This window comes from Sinocyclocheilus rhinocerous, unplaced genomic scaffold (genome assembly GCF_001515625.1).
Source record: "Sinocyclocheilus rhinocerous isolate Xijiao unplaced genomic scaffold, SAMN03320098_v1.1 scaffold1127, whole genome shotgun sequence".
NCBI lineage: Eukaryota > Metazoa > Chordata > Actinopteri > Cypriniformes > Cyprinidae > Sinocyclocheilus > Sinocyclocheilus rhinocerous.
This window is the reverse complement of record NW_015632463.1, coordinates 495,215-501,214: the sequence shown is the minus strand read 5'-3', so window position 1 is coordinate 501,214 and position 6,000 is coordinate 495,215.

The window sequence follows — 6,000 nt, the reverse complement described above, 5'->3', positions numbered from 1 at the left end:
GTGCGCTGTATGAAATGCACTCATAAACATCCCGATTCTAGGGACACAAACGGTTTCACCTGGCAGGGCGCCGGAGGAGAACTCGGACCCACTTTCTTATCTTTGACCCGTGCAAACAATTTAGCAGCCGAGAATCAAAGGATTGATGAAAACTGAATTAAAAGCGTGAAATCCCTCGCTCAAAGAGCAAATAAAGGAATGGTTGGCGAATTGTTGGAGTAATTACCGGGATCTGCATATGAGCGGGCGCGCGTGCCACCCTGCCCCCGGCGCTGTTTTTATTGCGCGTGTCTGCCGTTATCAATTCTGCCGAACATTTTAAATGGGAGTCTGGCAGCCCGCAGTATAAAAGCGCTCAGATAATATGCAAAAAGACGACGCTGCTTTTGAATAATAAATGACGCACTTTTATAGCGGCTTTAAAACACCTGTGATGCTACGATATGAAAAGACCATGATAAGTAATAGTGCATTTAAAAAGGATCTAGTATGTTTTTATTACTATATTTTAAAAAGCATAGAGTGAGAGAGACGGCGGGAAGGAAATGGGCTGAATGAGGAGGGGCTGGGAGCCAGAGAGATATCTGTATTATTGCAATAAAAGCCAAGAAAAAAAGTGAAAGGCGCCGAAATTCCCTCCCAGCGAAATACCCTGCTTAATGAAAGTTTAGAGTCTCTCTCTATCTCTCTGCCCATTAAATATTCACTCAAATGTTATATAAAGCTCAGCGCCTAATGTCCTTTATGGCTTTTCTTTGTTTTTCAGCTTGTTGTTCTTGCTTATTATTCTTGGGCTGTAATAGAACTCCTTTTAATTTAGTTTACATGGTGCGTCATCTGCGCCTCTTTCTTTCTTTCTTTCTTTCTTTCTTTCTTGTAGGACAGTTGATTCAGTAGGCCTGTAGCCTACATGTGCATCACTCTCATGAATTGACAGTAACGTGTAAGTTTTTCTGTTAAACATACAAATATAAAAAAAAATTGTGGAAAAAAAAATAATAAAAATGTATTCTTAGTCATATAATTGATGGATTTTAATTGGTGTCCGGTGAGAAAAAAAACACTAGAACGTTTTTTAACCCCTCCTGTCTGCTAGTCATATTTCTATGATATTTAAACATGCACGATTGTGTGAAAAATGAAATACTGATGAAGAATGTCAAGTTAAACAAGAGAACCTACTGATCAAGATGATATTAGTTCTGTCTTATAAGATCTTGCCAAAATTATGAGCGTGACCAGCAGACACTATTTGTTATGTTTATGCATTTGAATTATTGTTTCCAACTTTATTTGCTGTTCAGAATTTAACCATTTTCTATTTGTTTACCATTTAAATTAAACTTCTAGAAGTAATTATGATAGGTTGCGATGGGAATGGCATAATGATTATTATTTTATTAACAAGTCAGTTGGAATACCACAACAAATTATAGTTTAACTCACAAAATTGTACATTTCAAAATTTTCTAAAGTATTACAATCAATTTGCTAGTGTGTAACAACAGCACTATTTGTACCTGACATTAATTTATACAGTTTAGACATACTAATTTAATTTAATTTGCAAAAGATAAATATAGAATATTATAAAAAGTTTGAGACATATAGCACACGCACACACACACACACACAAATTACAAGTAACAAGTAACTTAGTTACAGAGGTTGACTAACACTTTCCTTTCCTGTCTCCCCTAATTGATTCATATCAGAGAGTTTTCAATATTATCCAACTACATGCTATTCGGGTATTTCTCCTGAATGCAGATATACACATATTTACTGTATTTGTCCCCACAAATATCCAATCAACGGATTTACAGTTTTACAACATGATTAAATAAGCCCCTATGAGCAGTCTCTACACTGAGATCAATTTACAAAAGACCATTGTACTGTAATACACATCAATTTTTGTGAATAATTTTAGCAGTCTGTATGTTGAAATATACAAGACAGATTCATACAGTTAGATGTCAGAGCTTTGACTTTGTATACTGCATCTAGAACATCTTTTTCTTATTGTTCTTATTCAGCATACAATCAGCTATAGTTATTATTCTTTGTCTTTCATGGCTTCTTATTGTTGTTGTTTTTCTTGTTTTTCTTAGTTATCTGCGATGTATGGTAATATGAATCTATTTATCTGCATTCTCCATATGAAGTACCAGAAAGTAGCTGAATCAGGAAAGACCCCCTACTGTGGGACAGTGTAAACAGAAGCAGATCCGTTTGTGTTTGTGTGTGTGTGTCTGGGTGAGGGGGAGCACTGCCACAGGCTTTTGCTTTTAGAGATCTCTGAAACTGCCCCTGATTGAGGAACCTGAAAAAAAAAGATGAGCAATAGAGAGAGAGAGAGAGAGCATGCAACGCACAGCTGTTTAAGACAATAGAGCAGGCTTTCGTGTAACCTGCTCACTGGGAGCATTTCAGCAACAAAGAGCCAAAGAGGAGTTGCCCCAGGGAGGAAATGGATAGCCTCTCTCTCCCCCTCCTCTTGCAGAGCTCTCTCGCTCACTCGCTTTGGTTCACACAGACACACAAGTGCATCTCTGTGCCTCATTATTGCTCAGTGTTCAGATGAGCTATGCTCCATTGAGTGAAGAGATGGAGAGAGTTTAACACACCACGCTGTGGAGAAATGAGCCGTAATCGGAAGTGCTCCTCTCGATGTGTGTGTTTGACTGGACCCTGTTTGATGTGATGCAAAGATTGTGGTCTTGTAAATGCTTCACTATGGCCATTTACTATTTCCACATTCTGTCTGCCTTGATGAGCTTTATCAGTAACACACAACAGTACTGCCTAGGTTCCACCAACGAATCGAAAATAATCCACAAACTTAACAAGTTTTGTTTTATATTACATAGTAAAATATTGAATTATTATTATTAATATTATACATTAATTTAATTATATGTATTATTACATTTGATAAGAATATAACATTATTTATACAATAAAATTTATATATTAGTATTATATAATATATTATTGTACGATTTGATATTAATATATTTAGTAATATTTAATGTAATCAATTTAATATTATTTTAATCTCAAGGGGTTTATCCTAAAGAATAAAATTTGTTGCATTTGTTGCCAAATGAGATGTTAATATTTATATTGTTGTTGCTGTCATTATTATTATTGTTATGTAACATTATTTTGTCATTTAACATTAACATATTTTATAGCAATATTTTCATCTATTTATTTATTTATTTATTTGCATTTATCATAGATTTAAACAACATTAAATTCTTATCTAGATCAATAAAATAAAGTTTTTATACAAAGAAAGTCAGTAGGGACCAAAACAACACCGGTCTCCACTGACTTTCTTTTGTATGGACAACAAACACTTTTTATAATAGACATTATTATATAATAATAAAATATACATTGTATAATAATTGACATTGTAATGAAGGCATACAAGTTATTTTTCTATTATTATATAGTAAAATATTTTATCATTATTATTATTATTATTATACATTTATTTATTCATTTGTAATAATTATTATTACATTTTTAATAATGTGATATTCTTTTTATGCTTTAATATTAAGATATTTTATAGTATTAAATGTATTTAATTTAGTATCATTTTCATATTGAAATGAAATGTTAATATTTTTACAATTATTATAATTATCATATAACATTATTTTACAATTTAACATTAATATATTTTATAATATCCAATATTTTAATATAATTTTAATATTTACATTTGTTAAATCTTTTATTTAAGAGTATTTTATCATTTATTTGTCATTTATTTTACATTTAAATAACATGGTATTCTCATTAGGATCAATAAAACAAACATTAATGACAGTCGTTGGAGGATCACAGAATGTAATATAAAACATAACCAAATCAGACCCCATACAGAATCCATTGCTCTAACAGGTTTGCAGGTAAAACCATCATCAAAACGGGCAGATGTGATCACTGTACATGGAAAGTAGACTGACACTGTGTGTGCCGGAGGGGATGCAGATCTGTGGCATGTGGAGAGCAGAACCGCTGCTCTGATGGTTGAGTGCGTGGCTCTGTTTCGCTTTAATGGCAGATGAGTTGGGGGTGCATGTTTGAGGGGGGCAGCTGCAGGAACCATTGCAAAAGTCTGACTTCTTTGGCCTGGAGAATAACTTTTGTTGGGACACTTGATGCTACACTTTGTAATTATTACTTCTCCAGTTTGATTATTTTGCTTAATTATACTACATGTGCATTGTCTTTTCTCTTCATATGTGTCTGTGTGTACGTACTCGTGTATTGATACACTGAGCCTGCGTGTGTGTGTGTGTTTTGCACGTGTGTGGCGTCGGTGTCAGCCTCGCCGTGAATCGTGTCAGAGGCACTAAATAAAAGGCGATTATGCAGTGTGTCGCTGTGCCTCTCTTTGTCTTCCTAACGACTGCCTTTTGACCTTCTCACCCTGCCTGCTGCCTGCCGGTGGGAGGGGAGGGAGCGCGGACCAGCTGCCACCAGTCTTACTGCCCCTCTCGTTGGCAGAGTCCTCGGCTACAGCCCCTGCTCCTCCCAGCACGCTGGGCCCTCAGGGTGGAGCAAGCTGTTGAGCCACCAGTCTCCCTGCCGTCCCACCTGCCCTACACATTTATACATACACACACACCGTCTCTCAGCATAGCCCGAGGCATCGCTGTCTCCTCCTATGTCTCATCCATCTCCGCTCACTTCCAGTCCGTTCATTTCATGTTTTGTCACTTTTTTGGGGTTTAGTTTTAGTGCTATTTTCTTTTAGTAGCAATTGTTGTTTTCCCTCCAAGGTGTTTTCGTCTGTTTACAGAGTTAACTGTCAGTTTTAAGTTACATTAGGTGGTGACATAAACTTGTAGCTTCTACTGGTTTGAGGGTGTTTATAGGATCTTCTATTAATGTTGTTTGCTGTCTCGAGTATGTGTGTGCTAACATCCAACATGAGGCTGTTGTGGGATTTAAGGGATAACGGTGCTAGTTATGGACACTGAAAAACAATGGCAACATTTTATAGTGAGGTTCAGTTAGGGAGTGTTAGCATTAGCATTAGATAGCCTATCATAGGCTAACAATGAACAGCATATTTTAACAGTTTTTATTAATCTAGGTTAACGTTTATTATAGTTTTGTCACGTTGTTCATACTTTAAATTATACAAATGGGAATGTTGAAAATGCATTAACATTAATAAACATTAATAAATGCTCTAAAAGTATAGTTCATTGTTAGTTTGTGCGCTTTAAAAAAGTCTCAAAGTTGTACATTAAAAAATATTGGAGTATGTTTTACCAGAAAATACTATAAAAAGTTAAATTTACTAGCATATTCTGAGTAGAATAGTTCTCCCAAGTTCATTTACTCACCATAATCTCGTTCAAAAATGGTATGACTTTCTTTCTTCTATGGAACACAAAAGAAGATATTTTGGGAAATATTTTGTTTTTATTTATACAAAGAATATCAATGGGGTCCAAAACAGCAATGAAACCTAATTGACTTTCATTGTATGGACAACAAACACAAAATAAAGGCATAGGCCTACAGGTTTGATTATTATATCATGTATGTATGTATGTATGATAACGTGTATGGTGAACTCAAGTGTATTCAATAAAAGAAAAACTGTTATTAATTCCTCATTACTACCTTGTTTCAACCAAATTAAAAATGTACGCTTCACAGTTAGTTTTAGCAATGTCCACCAATGCTCTTGCAAACCAGCAGCACTCATGAGCCACAGCAATGGACACACTCACACACACACAGAAAGAGAGAGGGGGGGTTCTTTCTGCTCTTTTCTTTCTGACATCTCCATGATGGATGGCTTTCAAACACACACTTTATGAGCTGAGCATTCATCTGGATTCACAGCATCCACAACCAGATTTATCTGGGACATGTATGAATGTGTGTGTGTGTGTGTGTGTGCACGCGCATGTGTGAACCGAACGTGAGAAAAAAACTGGGTAGCGACAGAGAAGC